Source organism: Macaca fascicularis, chromosome 8, assembly GCF_037993035.2.
Source record: "Macaca fascicularis isolate 582-1 chromosome 8, T2T-MFA8v1.1".
NCBI lineage: Eukaryota > Metazoa > Chordata > Mammalia > Primates > Cercopithecidae > Macaca > Macaca fascicularis.
In genome coordinates, this window is record NC_088382.1 from 56,712,282 (window position 1) to 56,732,494 (window position 20,213).

Here is a 20,213-nt window from a genome sequence, read left to right on the forward strand (position 1 = left end):
GTTGTTTTCATTTTTTATTTTATTTTATTTTATTTGTTTCCATTTTATTTATTGAGCATCACTGAGGTGGTAATTTTAATTTTGGGGGTTAATTTATTTTTTTCTTTTAACAAATAGATCTAGACATTCATTCAAATTGTCTCAGGTAATTTTTACGTCTCCCTTTTTTATAACTGATTTCTGGATATTCATTTTTATCTTTGACCCATATTATCTTGATATTTTGTATATGTTGTAATCGTAGGTTGAAATTTGTATAACATAAAGCCATATGTCAAAATCCTTATTAAGTGGCTTTTGTCTGGGGAAATACGATACCAATTTTTTAGGCTAAAGATTCTCAGAGTCTTTCAAGCCTGTTCTATGGAAGTTTTATCTGGTCTTGTGTGTTTTTTAGTTAAAAAGCATTCCCCATGTTTTTTCTTTTCTTTTTTTCCTCCTTTTTTTTTTTTTTTTTTTTTTTTTTGAGTTGGAGTTACACTCTTGTTGCCCAGGCTGGAGTGCAATGACATTATCTTGGATCACTGCAATCTCCAACTCCCAGATTCAAGCAATTCTCTGGCCTCAGCCTCCCAAGTAGCTGGTATTACAGGTGCCTGCCACCACGCCTGGCTAATTTTTGTATTTTTAGTAGAGATGGGGTTTCACCATGTTGACCTGGCTGATCTTGAACTTCTGACCTCAGGTGATCTGCCTATCTCAGCCTCCCGAAGTGTTGGGATTCCAGGTGTAAGCCACCACTCCCAGCCGTTCCCCACGTTTCTTATTGAAATCCTGTAGTCAGTTGCTATACCAATTTTCTGTCTATGATACTGAAGTGTTTCTTCTCTTGTAAGAGTCATTTACTTTTGGTCTCAGTTGTCCCAAACTGTCAAAGTATACCACCTTTCCTTTCAATACTGTCATGGAATATAGAAATTAGTCTTTGGTAAGGTCTCAAAAAGCCAGAAGCATGGACACAGGTGCCACTATTTTATTTATTTTTGGAAGGGAAAGACAGGAGTTAGAAGTCTGCATTTAAAGTCATCATAGGATGAAGAATGGCTGTGGTGGGTAAATACAAAATACCCTTATTACACTTCTGTGTGGTTCTCAGTATTTTGCTCACTTCGGGTGCTGCACACACTTAGCTGGTTCTTAGACTTCTCACAAAGGCATTTTGGTCAGTATATTTCTGTTAAGTTAATATGTTTATAAAGGAATTAGAGCCTGTGGTACTTTATTGTCAACTTGTTAGTGTGCTTCGTGTAATTATATGGTTGTAAAGTGTATTCACCTGAATCTAATGAGGAATAAATTTTTTTAAATTCACCTGGGTCTTTTCATTTTACTGCAGAGATATTGCTGGAGCACGACATAAAAGATTCATTTCAAAAAGTGATTCTGATAAAATATGGAAGCTGTGACCTTAATAGTTTATTTAAAGAAAGACTACCAAAGTGTTGCTAATTGCAAGGGGCAGAAAGCAGTTATAATGGCCTTCATCAATGTTTGTCAACTACCCATAGCAAAACCTGTCAATGTAATAAATGTGGCAAAGCTTTTGAGTTACGCTCAATCTTTACTGAACATAAGAAAATTTTTAGCAGAAAGAAATACTGCAAATGTAAAGAATGTGGCAAAGACTGTAGGTTGTTCTCAGATTTTACTGAGATTTTACAGAAGAGAATTCATACTGCAGAGAGATGCTACAGATGTGAAGAATGTGGCAAAGCCTTTAAAAAGTTACTGATCATAAATGAGTTCATAGTGGAGAGAAACCCTACAAATGTGAAGAATGTTTCAAAATCTTTACCTGCTCCTCAACCTTTATTCAACACAAGAGAAATCTGGAGACAGACTGAACGAATGGGAAGAATGTGGTAAAGCCTTTAAGTTTTTCTCAGACCTTACTAATCATAAGAGAATTCATACTGGAGACAAACCCTACACATGTGAAGAATGTAACAAAGCCTATAGGTGGTCCTCAGACTTTACTAAACATAAGATAATTCAGACTGGAAACAAACCCTACAAATGTAATGAATGTGGAAAAGCTTTTATGTGGTTCTCGGCCCTTAGTAAACATAAGAGAATTCAAACCGGAGAGAAACCCTACATCTGTGAAGAATATGGCAAAGCCTTTACCCACTCCTCAACCCTTATTAACCATGTGGAAGAGAGACCTTACAAATGTGAAAAATATGGCAAAACCTTTAGGTGCTTCTCGGACCTTACTAATCATAAGATAATTCACACTGGAGAGGAAACCCTACAAATGTGAAGAATGTGGCTAAGCATTGATCTCATTCTCACACCTCATTAGAGATAAGAGAATTCATACTAGAGAGAAGCTCCACAAGTGTTAAAACTATGGAAAAGCCTTTAATGAGTCCTTGTATTGTGTTCAACATCAGAGACTTAATACTGAACAAATGCGGTATAAAGGTAATGACTGTTGAAGAACATTTAACATCTTGGAAGGTCTCTAAGAACTTGTTTTATAACCTGGGTGCTTTTGTGTTGGACATATATAGCACTTTACTATTATGTAATGCCCTTCTTTGTCTTTTTTAAATCTATATTGATTTAAAGTCTGTTTTGCCAGAAACTAAGATTGCAACCCCTGCTTTTTTTTCTGTTTTCTATTTGCTTGGTAGATTTTCCTTTTTCCCTTTATTTTGGGCTTATTTGAGATGGGTGTCTCAATTACAGCATACCATTAGATATTCATTCTTTATTCAGCTTGCCACTCTGTTTTGTAATTGGAGCACTTAGCCCATTTACATTTAAGGTTAGTATTCATATATGTGGATTTGATTCTGTCACTATGATCTTAGCTGGCTATTTTGGACCTTTGTTTATGTTGTTGCTTTATAGTGTCAGCAATTTATATACTTTAGTGTGTTTTTGTAGTGACTGGTAATAGTCTTTTTCTTATTTAGTGCTTTCTTCAGAAGCTCTTGTAAGGCAGGTCTTGTGGCAATAGATTTCCTCAGCATTTGCTGATCTGAATAGGATCATATTTATTTTTCACTTCTGGAGCTTACTTTGGTTGGATATGAAATTCCAGGTTGGAACTCTTCTTTTAAGAATGTTGAATATTGGCCCCTAATCTCTTTTGACTTGTAGGATTTCAGATGAAAGGTTTGTTGTTTGTCTGATAGGTTTTTTTGGAGGTTACCTGGCCTTTCTCTCTAGCTGCCTTTAACAGATTTTTTCTTTCATTTTGACCTTGGAGAATCTCATGATTATGTGTCTTGGGGATGAACTTTTCATGGGGTATCTTACTGGGGTTCTCCACATTTCCTGCGTTTGAATGTTGGCCTCTCTATCTGGGTTAGGGAAATTCTCATGGATGATATCCCAAAATATGTATTTCAAGTTGTTTTCATTCTGCTTATTGCTTTCAGGCACTCTCTTTAATTGTAGATTTGGTTTCTTACATAATCCCATATTTCTTAGAGGTTTTGTTCATTCCTCTTTATTCTTTTTTCACTCTTGTTGTCGGTCTTATCTCAGAAAACGAATCTTGAAGCACTGAGATTCTTTCCTCTGCTTGGCCTATTCTGCTGTTAATACTTGTGATTATATTACAAAGTTTTTTATTGTGTTTTTCAGCTCTATCAGGTTGGCCACATTTTTCTCGATTGGCTGTTTTCTCTATCAGTTCCTGAAATTTTTTCCCTTCCTTGCATTGGGTTGCAACTTACTTTTGTAGCTCAATGAAGTTTATTTCTATCCATATTTTGAATTCTACTTCTGTCATCTTAGGCCTCGCTGGAAACGTAATTTGGTAATTTGGATGAAATAAGCCACTCTGGCTTTTTGTGTTTTCAATATCTTTGCACTGACTTTGTCTCATCTTTGTGGGCATATCTTTGAGGTTGCTGACCTTTGAATGGGGTTTTCTTATTTTTTATCCTATTTGATGGTCTTGAGTATTTGATTGTGGTATAAGATGTTTGCAGCCAACAGGCTTTGTTCCTGGGAGATTTTTTGGTGGTAGTGGTGGGGCGGGGCAATGCTCAGCTCAAATCTCAGAGGCTGCATAATCTCAGGGACTTGTATTGAGCCCCAACTTTCTTCTCTGGCTCCATGATATTTGGAGTCCACCACTCTATGGGACTAAGGTCCCACAGCTGCAGCAGAGTGCTAGTGGATATGGAGTTTCTGCCTGTCTTTGGACATTCACCTCAGTGGCAGAAGCAAACCAGCTAGGAGTGGACTGGGGGGTACCTGCTGGAAACTGTATATGCTGTTGCACTAAAGATGGTATTGGCTTGGAGCAGAATGTTGGCCAGCACGGATTTTTATGCCTTCTTTGTGCGCCCCCCGCTCTCCATAAGGAGTAATTGTGGAGAGTGTGAGAGGATACCCTGTTCTCTGCACAGTGTTAGCACAAAGGCAGGGATAGGGTTTTCTGCCTCTTTGCCCACCAAAGCTTCATTTACAATGCCAGTTGCTGGGGGTGACTAGGGAATACTGCATTCCTATTTGCTGGTGGGGAAAGCAAAGCCAAACCTGCCTTTGCTGACATGTGCCAGCAAAGAAATATGGGGATTTGCCTTCATCTCGGGGGAAACTGCAGTATGGGGAAGAAACATGTGGGCTGGTGCAGTCATAGGGGCTGCCTTGCTGGAGCTCCTCAGGTGTCAGGCATGGCCCACCAGGGCAGATGCTATGGTATGGGCTTCCAGGGTACCTGTGACTGCCCTGTAAGAATCTGTAGCCAGACTGGGTCCCTGGGGGAGGCCAATAGACCAAGCAGTGCTAAGCTGGACCAGGTTCTTATGATTTCCAAGACCATCCTGCAGAAGTTAAGTTCAACAGTTCCCCTAGGGCTAAAGTCTCTTATGGGAGAAAGTTGAGTCCAGGAAAATGACTATCACTGACAACACTTTATTACAGATGCTCTCATGCCAACCCCTCTGGGAACCACATGAACTGGCTTGCTGCCCCATCTCTTTGCTTGTTTTCTGGGGGCTGCATCTCAGAGAGATGTAGGTCAGCAATCCCTTAGTACATTCAGCCCAGGACAGAGGATCTATTTTTTCAACCAAGTTATGGATTCAGTGTCTAGGGAGGAGCAGTGGGTAGTTTCTGGGACCCATGGAAGATGAACTGCCCTCCTCTCTTGGGTAAACTGCAGCTTGTTTGAGGTGTGAATAAGACACTTAGGGTTTTGGATTTATCAGTAGTCTCACAGTAGCAAGGACAGTTCTACTGCAGAGGCAGTGGCAGAAATATTTTCAGTTGCCCCTGGAGGCTCTGTCCAGGGAGCTACTAAGTTGCTACTGGCTCAATACCTCTGGCAATGATTGGCTAGTGGCCCAGGCCTGGAGACCTGCCCAGTGAGAATATATGAGAACAGGCACTCACATAACAGTCTGGCCACTTTTCTGAGGGGCTGCTGCAGTATGCTGGTGTCCACTGCAGTCTCTAGTCACCTCAGATTTTCCAATACCTAAAGTGATCACCAGTGAATGCTGCAAAACAGCAACAATGGCAGCATGCCCTTTTCTGTGGAAGCTCCATCCTACAGAGGTATAGACCTGTTTCCAGCCCAAAAGCCCCTGTAGGGGGTAGCTGCAAACCCTTGTTGAAAGGTCTTACCCAGTGAAGAGAACATAACTGGAGATGCACTTAAGAAAGCAGTCTAGCAACATTTTTGTAGGACAGCTCTGCTGTGCAGAGGTACTACTTCCACTGACAGTTTTTTGGATTCCCCAAAACCAGAAGCCTGAAACAGCTAAGTCATACAAACAGCAAAAATGTCAGCTCACTCTTTGCTCTAGGAACTATATCACAAGGAGGTTTCAAAATTCCATCAACCAAAGAGCACCAGTGGTGGTAGCTGGACACCCTAGTTGGGTAGTACTTTCTAGTGAGGAAGAACAAGTTTGGAGAAAGGCTTTAACAGGCAGTCTGGTCATGTCTTTTTAGAACATCTGTACTGTTCTAGGAGATCCTTTCTGCCCCAGTCAGCTTGAGCTCTTCAAAGCCTGAAGGCTGGAATGACTAAGCTGCCCAAGCAGCAAAGACGGTGGGCCACTCCTCTTTCTGGTAGCTCCATCCCAGGGAGGTGCAGTGCTCCTGCCAATGGTTGGCTGGAATTCTAAGCCAGTAGGCCTTATCCTGTGAGGCATTGTGGAAGTGGGTCCTACAGACCATCACTATTCAGCCCCCTGGATTCCACCTCTTTCCTATGGGTATGTACAGGGGAGTAACCTCCTGCTTTGCTGGAGTTGCAGCTACTTCTTCTGAGAAGCCTGGAAAGCCAGAATATCTATGGCTCTTGAATCTCTGCACAGGCCTGAGCAGCTGCTCCGCTGACACTCCATGTGGCTCTGTGTGTTCAACTGAAGGCCTTGGTGAAGTGGGTTCATAAGGGTATCTCCTCACCTCGGGGTTGCAAAGATCTGTGGGAGAATCGTGGGTTCCCAGGGTCCGCATGCACTCACTGCTTTACTGGGTGGGGAGCTTCCCTTGGCTCCATGTTGTTCCCAGGTGGTCCATTGTCCTGCCTTGCTTTACTCCATTCTCTACAACTTAAGTTGTTTCTTTGATTAATCCCAATGCAAATACCTGGATGTTTCAGTTGAATGTGCTGTATTTATGCCCACCTTGCATTCCTCTCTATGAGAGCTGCACAGTCTAGCTGCTTCTAGTCAGCAAACTTGATCACTTTTCTCTAAAAGGAATCTATGTTTTTATAGTAAAAGTATTTAATATATTTTCAAAAGCAAATATTGATATAATTTAACAGTTACATTTGATGCTATGTCTTATTTCTAGAATTTATGTGAAAGAATATGGTCAATGGTTACTGCACCAGATTTATGGGAGATTCTTCTATATTAGATGGACAGATTTATATACTTTCCCATAGAAGATTAAGAAAACTGAAATCTAAGAAAAATGAAGACATTCTAAGCGGAAAGGCCACTTAGGGGTTGGTTTACAACAGTATCATAAGTGACAGGATGATAGGAGAGTGGTAAGTGATCAGGATAATATTCTGCATAGTAAGAGAAATGATTTGAATTTTAGAAGGAAATTGCTTTACCATTTGTAAATTAAGGTAATTACAATACAGTGAATTTCAAAATGCCTTTTTATTGACAATGTGTGAACTTAACTTGTTTTAATAAACCAAAATTGTTGTTATTGTGTTAAGGCTATTTTACTTTGAATGTGTACCTTGTCACTGATGTTAACTTATCCCAACTTATCCGAGGTTGTAGGTAACAGATGGTAACAATATACTATTGTGTGACAGTGGAATAACATCCCTAGTGATTCCTTTGTCAGTGGTCTTTATCTTAAAATAATTTGGAAAATATGGTTCCTACAACTTACATTTTTGTTTTTCTTATAACTCCAGGTTATTATGATGGGTTGTAATGAAGATTATGTGAGTATAATGGAGCTATTTGTTTCTGAATTCTGAACAACTATTTACAAAATATCCTACTTTTTTCTGTTAAACATATGACTTCTCTGGTCTGCTAAACACATACAGACCTTTAGTTTTGATTTACATGGATTTAAATATGCAGATATATCACTCTAAAATAAAATTTAGGTGTGTAACAGATTTATAGAGAATAATCATATTTGTTTATGGCTGTGTACCAACTTTGAGAGGAAATGAAAAATATTAGAATGAAATAGATAATTTTACAAGTGTTGATAACTTGCTAGCAAACCAGAAAGTTCAAAGATTTTGAAAGCAAATCTATTTTATCTGCTTTGTATTAAGCTCATTTATCTAAAATGTTACTGCTCCTGGCTTAGAATCATCTTGTGCAAATTCTCCTTTTTTGTTGTGGTTGTTTGTCTGTTTGCCTGTTGCTCATCATAGACATATAATCTTTATTAAAAATACAGAAATTAGCTGGGCATGGTGGTGGGTGTCTGCAATCCCAGTTACTCAGGAGGCTGAGGCAGGAGAATCACTTGAACCTGGGAGACAGAGGTTGCTGTGAGCCAGGATCACACCATTGCACTCCAGCCTGGACAACAAGAATAAAACTCTGTCTCAAACAAACAAACAAACAAAAAAGTCTTTGTATAATCCCCTCAGAGATTATGAAAGTGACTTTGATAAAATTTAGTGGTATGCACAAAATAAGTTTCACATGCAAGTGATTTAACAGTGCGTGTATGTTCTTTAGCACATTTTATATTTTGTTTCCATTAGAGAATGCTATTTAATCCAATTTTTGTTTAGCTATTGTTCATTTTATTTTATAAAATTGACATAATTTAGTTTATTAAATTTATTGGGCCAATTTATTCAAGTGAACAGTTCAACATTTAATAAGTCATGAGGTATTTTTTGGCATAAACATGAAGTAAACAGAGACAATACTGGTTATGTAATAGAAGCTGCATAATTAGAAATAAATATTCTTTTTTAAATTAGCCTGTGGTGTCAGGTGAAAAATTGAAAATGTCTATAGTAAAGAAATGCCATTAATTCTCCATATGAAGAGAACATAATTGTACCTATGCTGCACAATTGACTCTCATAATTGAAACAGGAAGAAGAGATGGACCTTTTACCAAAATGAAGTGAAAACCTTATAAAAATTTTCAGATTATGTTTTTCCATTTAAACATCTACTGAGGTAGGTAGAAAGCAAGTCTATTCAGTCAAACCTGGAATTGCTGACACGTGTGAAGAGTATGCACCACAGGTGTCAAAACCTAAAATGCCCTGAACTATTTTCATTTAGATTAATGAAATATGGTTTTAGTCTTCCTCCTCTCTATTCTGGCTTAGACAAAATTATCAAGTCATTTCAAGTAGATTTGATTCTAGATCTTTTTTATTTTTATTTATTTATTTATTTATTTGTTTGTTTATTTATTTATTTACTGAGATGGAGTCTCCCTCTGCTGCCCAGGCTGGAGTGCCGTGGTGCGATCTCGGCTCACTGCAACCTACTCCTCCTGGGTTCAAGCAATTCTCCTGCCTCATCCTCCCAAGTAACTGGGACTACAGGGCCTGTCACCATGCTCAGCTAATTTTTTGTATTTTTAGTAGAGATGGGGTTTCACCATGTTAGCCAGGATGGTCTCGATCTCCTGACTCCGTGATCCTCCCACCTCAACCTCCCAAAGTGCTGGGATTACAGGCTTGAGCCACCATGCCCAGCCTTGATTCTGGCTGTTGACACAGCACATCCTCAATTTATTGTCTCTGAGGATAGAAAGGTGTGTGATATGGAAGAACAAAACTGAACATTTGTTATACCTAAGTAAATTTTATTTCTGCCCTGCTGTCCTGGGTAGTTCTGGCAGACATTACTGGAAGGTAGAAGTGGGAAACAAGCCTAAATGAAAATTGTGTGTGTGTCTTCTTAGGAACTGGCAGGATCAGCCTTCAGTTCTGGGTGGATTTGGGGCAATTGGGTGATATATAAAGAATGGTTATGTTGCATCAGGTCCTAAGGCAACCTGGCTTCTTCCAGTAGTAAAACCCAGTAAGATTGGTATTTTTTTGGAGTATGAATTGGGTGAATTTAAAAAATAATATACATGATAGATTTGTTCTGCATATTTTAATGATTATTTTACAAGACCTGTTTGGCCTTATTTCTATACTGAAGCACATTCTGAACGTCGTAAAGTCTCTTTGTTATCAGATACTGAAAGATAAAGAATGAGTAAATGAATCTGTTTCAGTTTTTGTGGGTAATTTAGCCAGTAAATTTAATCTCATTTCCGTAATCTTTAAGTTTTACTACTGAAGACCAGAATAGATTTTTTTCACCTAAATTTTTGCAACTATAAAAGCATGTTCATAATGTGACTTTCATAGATACTATGAATATCAATTGTCAAGTGTATTGATTTCTAATATAAAGTCTTTGAGTATTATGTCACCCAACATATCCAATAAAATGTTTTTAAGTTGCCTATTTAAAAAATCTGTCAATTTTGAATTACACACCTAGCTAAAAATTTTTTTAAGATCTAGGATAAGATGTAAAATAATCAGACAAGTAATATAAAGTAAGTTTACTGAAATTTTTTACTTATTTAAGAAATCTAATTACATTTTAAATAAATTGCTGTCATCTGTTATTATTTTTGTAACACTTTTCTTAAGATTTTGCCTCTAAAACAGGTAACAATTTGAACAGAGACGGAAACAAAAATTCGATGATTGTCATGAAAATAAATTTCAGGAAAACAAAAGGTTTGTATAATGACCTAATAAAAATAATTTAAAGGATAAAAATCTTAATATTTGTTTTTACACATTATTGGGCAAAAGTAACCCTGAGATAGTAATATGCAGAAAATACTATTAATTATATTTTTGAGACTCTCTTACTGACTTTGCCACTTAGAGAACCTCCAGCACAGGCCCAGGATTCCCTAGGCATTTCTTCCAGGAGAATATCCAATGGAAATGAAACAGAAGTCCATGTCCACAAAGATATATCGATGCTCACCTCCTAGAGACCAGTGGATGCAGGTTGCAGAAAGAGTAGGCCCTTCTTGGATGTCCATGGAAGGGCTATGGGCACCATCCTGGAAAAGGGGCCTGGAACTCCACTGAGCCCTCCTACCTGCAGGGGACTCAGAGGGCCCATGGGGAGGCCAGCCTAGGTGCTCTGTCCTGTCCTTGGCCCTTGAATCCTGCCTTATCTGGTAGCTTTTTCCACAAAGAAATCAGAATGGCAACTCCCAATGCAGCCCTACTAGAGGAAGGAGATCAAGAGTGTCAAGGCCCACACCCATCTTGGCACATTAAGTGAATTATTGATTATCTAGTCCATAAGTTAGAGCAGAATGTGCTGCTGTGATCCCTTGAGATCTCATTCTAGGAGGAAACCTGGGTGGCACCTACTTGAGTCTGTGCATTGGAGGAAGGATGGACAGGTCACCTGGGCTTCAATGTGAATGTGCCCTTAGCCTACCCAGGGAGACATGGGCTTGACAGTGGCAGATAGCAGACATGCTGAGCTGTCAGATGGGCACAGAGAGGTAGGAATGAGGGGTCCTTGAGAGAAGAACCCTCTCAGGGCCCTGAACTCAGCCCAGAAATCCCCCAGCCTTTTGAAGTACAGGCTGGAGATGCAGGGTGGGCACTGTGCAATGGCCTGGTAAAAGTGGGGTGGGCAACCAGTCACTGAGGGGCTTTCATTGCTCATTTTTCTGAAGAGCAAATTGAGCCCCCAAAGCCACAAGCCAGGAGGGCCAAAAGCACTGGGCTGAAACATCACTTTTTTTTCTTCACTGGTTCCCATAAGCCTCAGACTTCCCTCGGCTTGCCTGAAAACTTCCTGGGCTTGCCTTGAGGAAGAAGATTCCTCTTCCTTGTGAGTGTAGGCACAGAAGCAAAAAGACTTGTATGGTAAGCCCACCACAGTCACTTTTGTGGGCCCACCTGGGCCTCCTCACTTCACTGGGACTGGCCTGTGAAACCCAACTGGAATTCCAGAGTCCAGGATTCACATTTGGTTCAGCACCTAGGCCAGAGCAGATGTGGGCCTGTTAATTCCATTGCACAAGGCCCAAATCAGAGAACTGGCCTGACTGTTCAGCCGCAGCAAGGCAAGAGTGTGTGTACTGTTCCAAGCAGGTCCCATTCTCTTCCTGCCTCCAATTATTTCACCTGCAACTTGTCATTTGTACTACCTCTTTCTCTACCCCCCACATCCTATGGTTTTTGAAATTCCTCTGCAGACTGCATGAGCCAAGCATTAAGGGTCACAGTGCTCTAGCCTACTCAGGCTGTGCCAGGAAGATAGAGCTCTCAACCAACCTTGACACTTAAGAGTCATGTGTAAATAGTAACAGCTCTAGCAGGAGGGCTGTCACATACTCAGATTCTTTTTTGGTCTCCATACCAAAAAATATGTTCGAATGACAAGGCAAATAAGATAAAAACCTGGCAGTTCTGCCTTTTAAAGGGCAGCCTCAGCCTGATCACCCTGAACCACAATTTCAGGGTCTGGTTTAGCATGCCGCACCTTGGAAAATAGTGGAACTGGGGCCCCAGAGTGTCATGGGCCAATGAAAATCTGGACAAGGGCACCTCAGCAGCCTGTACACACCTGTAACAGGAACAGACCCTACCAACTAAGAAGCCATCTCGTAAACTTACACAACCGTACAAGCAATGTGCACACACATCAGGCCTAATAGATAAACTGCTGTCAACCCAACAATTCAAGAAAAGGCAAAAAATTTTTTGAATCTAGGGTTTCAGGAAGAAGAACGTCCATTGCCTGAACCAGCCTGTATGATGGATGCAACTGACAGTGTCGACTTGGGCATGGAGACTGACCCTATATAAAAATTGCTTCTGAGTGTTCAGAGTTCCAAGCTAAAAAAAATGTAGTAGTGGCCTGGCTGTGTGCGGTGGCTCATGCCTGTAATCCCACCACTTTGGGAGACCAAGGCAGGCAGATCACCTGAGGTCAGGAGTCTGAGACCAGCCTGACCAACATGGAGAAACCCCGTCTCTACTGAAAATACAAAATTAGCCGAGCCTGGTGGCACATGCCTGTAATCCCAGCTACTCGGGAGGCTGAGGCAGGAGAATCACTTGAACCCAAGAGGTGGAGTTTGTGGTGAGCCAAGATTGTGTCATTGCACTCCAGCCTGGGCAACAAGAGTGAAACTCCATCTCAAAAAAAAAAAAAAAAAAAAAAAAAAAAAAAAAACTAGTAGTGGCTAACCTGGAGATTGTTCTTTATCTATGAGGAACATCTGAGCCCCTGGTCTGTCCTGGGCATGGTTATCTTGCTAAGCCCACTGACACTGGACTTTCTCCCCTCCATGTAAATCCCCAGTAAAACTCCATATCTCATTCACTGGTACTGAGTCTCTGCTTTGACACCTTGAATCTGGTGCCATTTACATGGGAATCGAAGTTGATACAGCTTACCCCATAGTGAGGAAGGATTTCAGGCTCTGCTCAATGTGTTTCAAAGCTCACCAAGGCATCAGCTATAGAAGGATACAGTTGTTCTCTTTATCACTATCATCCTCTTTTCCTTAGATGCACAATCAGCAGAATAACAAGTAAGATGAAGAAGAAACATATCATGGTCAGAAGCAAGATTAATGCCAGAATAAGCAGTGACCACTTGGAAAGCAAAAGGGAGCATTTTGCTTTCTCCTGTGGGCGGCCCTCAAATTCTGTCATCACTTTCTGGCTTCAGTAATAGTTTTTCAACTCCATCCTGGCTCTGGGGAAACTATGGGCCCTGAGTGGTAAAAATTTTCACTTAATCTTTGTGCAACAAAGCTTTCACTTGAAAAAATATGACCTCTCTGATCATGAGCTTCTAAGCAATCTGGACAATGCACAGCCTAAAAACCTATGAAAGGGAGATGAGTAGGTCTGAGGGAAACAGTTTCCCACCTTTTTGCTTGGCAAGTTCAAACAACTGGGAAGGTAGACAAATGTGCAGAAGAGGGCAGCACAGTATAACTCCTCATTGTGTGAGTTTACAACCAAGAGTTTTCAATCCTAGCTGTGAGAGCTCCAAATGAAAACCAGAAGTTACTTCACTACGCATCTGTTGATGATTGATTGCACCACATTTTGTCTATCATACTAAGGAGTCTTCGCTGAGGATTTTCCCACTGAACATATAGAGATACTGACAGGAAAAGGTAAAATAGCAACTCCATGAAATCATTAATTGAAGTGTAGAAATGTTCATCTTCTCACATCATTGGCATTTTTGCACATATTTTCATGTATATCTACCCATAAAGCTGACATTTTATAATAATTAAGTTATATGTCAAGTTAAAATAAAAAAATATTTTTTTCAGCCACCCGTGGCAGCTCGCTTGAGGTCAGGAGTTTGAAACCAGCCTGGCCAACATGGCAAAACTCCGTCTCTACTAAAAATAAAATAAAATAAAAAGTCAACTGGGCTTGGTGGCACACACCTGTAATCCCAGCTACTTGGGAGGCTGAGGCAGGAGAATTGCCTGAACCCAGGAGGCAGAGGTTGCAGTGAGCCGAGATCGTGCCACTGCACTCCAGCCTGGGCAGCATAGCAAGATTATGTCTCAAAAACAAACACACTAAAACAAAAAAATTTTTTTAACAACAAAAAGACACACATATGGTCTAGGCATGCTCTGGTGGAGTGGAGTGGGTGTGGAGCCTGTCCTGGGAAAGAAGGAAGAAGAGTCAGTGCCCTGCATTATGTGTGGGGGATCCATTGGGACACAAATAAAGAGGCAGTCAGGGCCTTGGCATAGCAACACTGAGGCTCGCAGTGGACTTCCGAAAGCAGCAGAAATGACCTGTGACCCTGAATGCTAGATGGGCCTGTAACAATGAAAGCTCTGCCCAGGGATCTTAGCAATCCTGCTAGGAGGTCCTTACTATACCCTGGATTGGAGACTCCTGAAGTAGAGTGGCTGGCAGAGAGCCTCAGCAAACAGGAGTCTTGACCACTGTGGCTGGGCCAATCTAAAATAGCTCATTTATTCTTTTTTACAAAACAAAATATAGAAAAATAAAGTGAAAAAATGAAATCAAGAGAAATAAAATAAAATTTAAAAATAAGTTTAAAGTAATTAAAAATAGTAAGGACACATAAACAAATAAAATAGAGAAAAATAAAGAGAAATATAATTAAGATCAGTGAAAATAAATAAAATGAAGATGAACTTAATAAATACAATAAAATTAAGAGAAATAAAAGAAATGAAATAATTTGCAATGCAACAAAATAAGAAAATTTTTAAGAATGAGAAGAAAAAACTGAAAATAATAAAGATAAATATGGAGAAAGAAAATAAAATAATATGAAAGGATATTAATGGAAATAAATAAAAGAAACAAAAAGAAATTAAAGAAAATGTTACAAACAAGATACAAATTGGAGAAAATTTGAAATGAAGAGAATATAATCAGAAAAATATAAAAGAAAATTAAATTAATAGAAAAAATGAAAGTAAATAAAAATAAATAGTAACAAAATAAAGACAAATACGCAGAGAAGTAAAAGGTTAAAAAGAAAAACAAGACCTGGGGATAATCTACAAAACACTTCACCCAACAATAGCATAATACATAATATTTCTAATTACATATGGCACATTTTCTTAGATAGGCAAACTTCTAGGCTAGAATGCAAGTTTTAGCATGTTTAAACAGATGGTAATCACAAAAAGTATTATTTCTGACTACAATAAAATATACCTGGAAGTTAAAAATCAAAAGAAAACTAGCATGTCTGCATACATATGAAAACTAGACAAATTATTGAGCATACTATTTTTCAAGAATTAGAATGTGCTAGATTCTTTAGATGTTAATAGTATTTGAAATGATCTACAGATCAATCAGATCTCTTTCACAAAACCAATGGTTCTTTTTGCAGACGTACTAAAATACTCTAAAATGTTTGAGTCAATATTTAGCTGTGTCACCCAGGCTAGAGTGCAGTGTCATAATCATGGCTCACTGTAGCCTTGACCTCTCCAGCTCAATTGATCCTCCCACCTCAGCCTCACAAGTAGCTGCACTGCAGGTGCATGCCATCATGTGCAAGTTTTTGTATTTTTTTTAGAGGCAGGGTTTTACTATATTGCCCAGGCTGGTCTCAAACTCCTGGGCTCCTGTAATCCAACTGCCTTGGCTTCCCAATGTTCTGGGATCACAGAAGTGAGTCACTAAATATTGCCCTATAATTTCTATAAATACTCAAAAAACCAAAAGTAGCCAAACATCCTGAAAAAAAGAATAAACTCAGAGGCATAATTCTTTTTTATTTAAAAAAGTATTACAAAGTTACAGTAATCAAAATAGTGTGGTGCTGGCATACAGACAGAAAAATAAATGTTGAAACAGATAAGAGAATCCAGAAAGAAACCCACATGCATACACTCAACTTATCCTAAATGAAGATTCCAAATCCTCATGTTGCAGAACTTTCTCCTTCAGCAAAATTGGGTTCTTGTCACATGACTAGGAAAGATTAGGCTCAGGGACACTCTGAAGGATGAAGAGTAGAGTTGACTGGGAAAATAAAAAACTCTCAACAAAGTGAGTTGGAGTCCTGTTTATAGACCCCACCTTCCAGATTGATAAACGCCAGACCATCAAACAAGAACTGAAGAAGCCAGACTCCTCCTCCCTGCACAAGGGGTGAACTTTCCATGTATCCACTTCCTTCTCCCAGTGTGCAGGTGGACAATATTCAGAGAGAATCAGTTGGAAAAAGGCAGGCTTCATCTGGGACCAGCAGTACGATTTTTCAGCCTTCAGGCTGTTTTAGGCTTGAAGGTGGGGTTTTACCCAAGACCCTTGGCTGTTTTACCCAAGACCCTTGGCTGTTTCCTAACTCTGTTATTTTCCCCTCTAGAGAAGTACATCTAACTGCTGTTACAATAAGGATAAGGATGATGACAAAAACCACTTCTAAGTGCTTCCTGCTGAAAGAGGGCACTGTTTTGGAAAAATGGTGGTCAGATCTGCTTAAGATGCCTGAGTGTTCCCAGTGAAAGGGACCATTTTCTGAGGCTCTGGTTGTGTGACTGTTTAAAGTTTGGTAGCCTGAAGGTGAGAAGAATCAAACTGGGTTATTAAAAAACACATATTAAAATGAAACAAGGGGAAGGTGGCAAGGATGGGTCAAAAATTCCAAGGTCTTTTACCAGTTTACATTGGGAGAGGGAAGACAAAACCCCAACTGGAAAAAAACAACAACAAACAAACAAAACCCAAAAAAAGTAAGCATTTGTTCAAAGGAGTCCTAAGGGTTCAGGACGCCTTAAAAAGGGATATAGACTGAAGATGAATGGCTACTCATTTAGAAAGAAAGAGAGGACCAGGTGTCCCTGGTTCCTTTCTCTTCTTAGCAAATACCCAGTGTATGTTTCGGGATAGGAAAAGAATGTTCTCTTTCTCCCTTTTCCTTGTAACCCTGAGTCCTAGTGATTGTGACAAGGTGCCACCCATGGGTGTCAAGCAGCTTTCATCCATGTTAACAGGGAGGCCTAGGGGGTGAAAATATCTGCTGTTACCCACATATGCCCTATCTCCCCTGCAGTCAGTAGTTCTGGAGTTCACTAGACCTCATTTATGGCATGGATACTATCATAATCTTTACCCATTAAATGGGAGGCTTGCCTTAATCAGCTGGAATTAGTCATTCTCACCTTCACTGTGCCTTATAACCTCCATTGTCATCTGCCTCTGGATTTCTCAGATCCAGGATTCTTTCCGAGGGTTTCAACCTGAAACTTGGAATTGAGGTTGGAACAAAAATGTTTCTCAGAGGATTGCATGGACTACTTATCATGAGCTGAATGCTAAGATGAAGCTGTGAAATTGAGTCTTCTTTCCACAAGGGAAAGAAAAGAATGTCTTGTGACACACCCAGAAGACTAGTGGCTACAGTTATGCTTGCTAAGATTTAGGTGGGCAGCCTATTTATTCCCATCCCTCTGCAGGATTTGCAGGATAATTGCCCAGGACTAGAATATTAATCCAAAGTTTTACATTACTCATCCCTTTTTGTTTCTTCTGAGCTACAGTTGAGGATCGCTAGTTGGTTCACAGAAATAAGCAGGGTTGGTCTAAAATGTAGGCAAAATGCCAAACTAATGACTTTAGAATGTAATGACAAATGTATAAGTTTTGAAACATAATATTTATTCAGTCCTCTTTTCTGTTAAAAACAAATCATGATAGGACTGAGTTGTTTGTGAAAAAAACTTTAGTCCTACACTTGGCCTGATTATTTGCATAAAGTGCAGCAAGAATAATTATTTCTGCATAGGTCTTTGACATTGGCTTTGATGGAACTCTGTTCCACAAGAAATTTCAGACTTTCTAAAGTCAAGCCCAGCCATGGGTTTACCATCAAATACTTATGAGTTGGGTGATCCGCTCCTCTTATGGTTCCACAATTAACTTGGAGCTCCTGGGCCTGTCAGAAAGTGTCATTCTTTACTTAGCACAGATCAGAAACCCTGCAGAAGGACTGTGTAGATGAGATATGAGGCCTGTTTCTCCGAGGGGCTTTGATTGGCTCTGCAAGTTGAACTTGACTCCTTAAAGGGAAACATACCCTTTCAGTCAAGGCCTTGGTAAGACAACCAGTTTCTCCAATTGTGTCCTATTGCAAAGAAAAGTGGATTATTATTGTACTGATGCAAATAGCTATATTGCCGTAAGTTGAGAATACTCACAACCATTTTTCAAATTCTGGGGAAGCCAGGCAGAGAGAGACATACATTCTCCAAATTTTGTTCACAGGAGTACACATTACACATATTAAAGGCTGTCACTATCTCAAGATAAGTTTTGTTCACTCTGGTAAACAATACAAGGATCACTAATGTTACAAGCAAAAGTCAGAAAGATTACTTCAGCTTTCTATTAGTTCACTGCATTCAGTTAACACTTGTTTTGTTTGATTTTCCAGAACCTTTTAGCTTTTCATGAGGCCTGTACATTTTTCCTGTATTCCAGTGTCAAAAGCTCTAATGTTATCAAAAGCCTGCATTTGAGATCACCTGTCAAAGTTCTATACCTGATTAAAAAACATTTTTTTAAAAAAAATCAAAACAAGGAAACAGTTGTCTGTGTTTAACAAAATGTCCAGAGTAGTTACAGTCAGAAACGTGATTGACAAAAAAAAGTTTGATTATTTCTGTGGTTTACAATACATTAGCATAATAACCTAATTGTGGTTGATAGCATATACTTCAGACATTAGAATTTTAGAAATCCCATACAAGTTTGGAACTTATGTTAGTATTATTCACCAAAATACTATGTAAAGAATATTGAGGGCAGAGCAGATGGCCGAATAGGAACAGCTCCAGTCTCCAGCTCCCAGTGCGAGCGACACAGAAGACAGGTGATTTCTGCATTATCAACTGAGGTACTGAGTTCATCTCACTGGGGAGTGCCGGACATTCGGTGCTGGTCAGCTGTTGCAGCCCGACCAGGGAGAGCTGAAGCAGAGCGAGGCATCGCCTCACCTGGGAAGCACAAGGGGGAAGGGAATCACTTTTCCTAGCCAGGGGAACTGAGACACACAACACCTGGAAAATCGGGTAACTCCCACCCCAATACTGCACTTTAAGCAAACTGGCACACCAGGAGATTATATCCCACACCTGGCCAGGAGGGTCCCACGCCCACGGAGCCTTCCTCATTACTAGCACAGCAGTCTGCGATCTAACCACAAGGCAGAAGTGAGGCTGGGGGAGGGGCACCCACCTTGCTGAGGCTTAAGTAAGTAAACAGAGCCCTGGGAAGATCGAACTGGGTGGAGATCACAGCAGTTCAAGGAGGCCTGCCAGTCTCTGTAGACTCCACCTCTGGGGACAGGGCACAGCTAAACAACAACAACAAAAAAAAAAAAAAATGAGCAGAAACCTGCAGACACAAGTGACTCTGTCTGACAGCTTTGAAGAGAGCAGTGGATCTCCCAACACGGAGGTTGAGATCTGAGAAGGGACAGACTGCCTGCTCAAGTGGGTCCCTGACCCCTGAGTAGCCTAACTGGGAGACATCCTCCACTAGGGGCAGACTGACACCTCACACCTCACACGGTGGAGTACACCCCTGAGAGGAAGCTTGCAAAGTAAGAATCAGACAGGTACACTTGCTGTTCAACAGTATTCTATCTTCTGCAGCCTCTGCTGCTGACACCCAGGCAAACAGGGTCTGGAGTGGACCTCAAGCAATCTCCAACAGACCTACAGCTGAGGGTCCTGACTGTTAGAAGGAAAACTAACAAACAGAAAGGACACCCACACCAAAACCCCATCAGTACGTCACCATCATCAAAGACCAAAGGCAGATAAAACCACAAAGATGGGGAAAAAGCAGGGCAGAAAAGCTGGAAATTCAAAAACTAACAGGACATCTCCCCCTCCAAAGGAATGCAGCTCATCGCCAGCAACGGATCAAAGCTGGATGGAGAATGACTTTGACGAGATGAGAGAAGAAGGCTTCAGTCCATCAAACTTCTCAGAGCTAAAGGAGGAATTACATACCCAGCGCAAAGAAACTAAAAATCTTGAAAAAAGAGTGGAAGAATTGATAACTAGAATAATTAATGCAGAGAAGGCCATAAACAAATGGACAGACATGAAAACCATGACAAGAGCAATATGTGACAAATGCACAAGCTTCAGTAACCGACTCGATCAACTGGAAGAAAGAGTATCAGCGATTGAAGATCAAATGAATGAAATGAAGCGAGAGGAGA

The 20,213-nt window shown here is 40.1% G+C and overlaps 2 pseudogenes; both read left to right on the forward strand.

The window, feature by feature from the left end:
- Nucleotides 1-1,320: 1,320 nt before the first annotated feature.
- On the forward strand, nt 1,321-2,348 carry LOC107130602 (uncharacterized; annotated as a pseudogene).
- A 3,845-nt stretch (nt 2,349-6,193) lies between these two features.
- On the forward strand, nt 6,194-9,649 carry LOC123575127 (tripartite motif-containing protein 60-like; annotated as a pseudogene).
- The last annotated feature ends 10,564 nt before the right edge of the window (nt 9,650-20,213 follow it).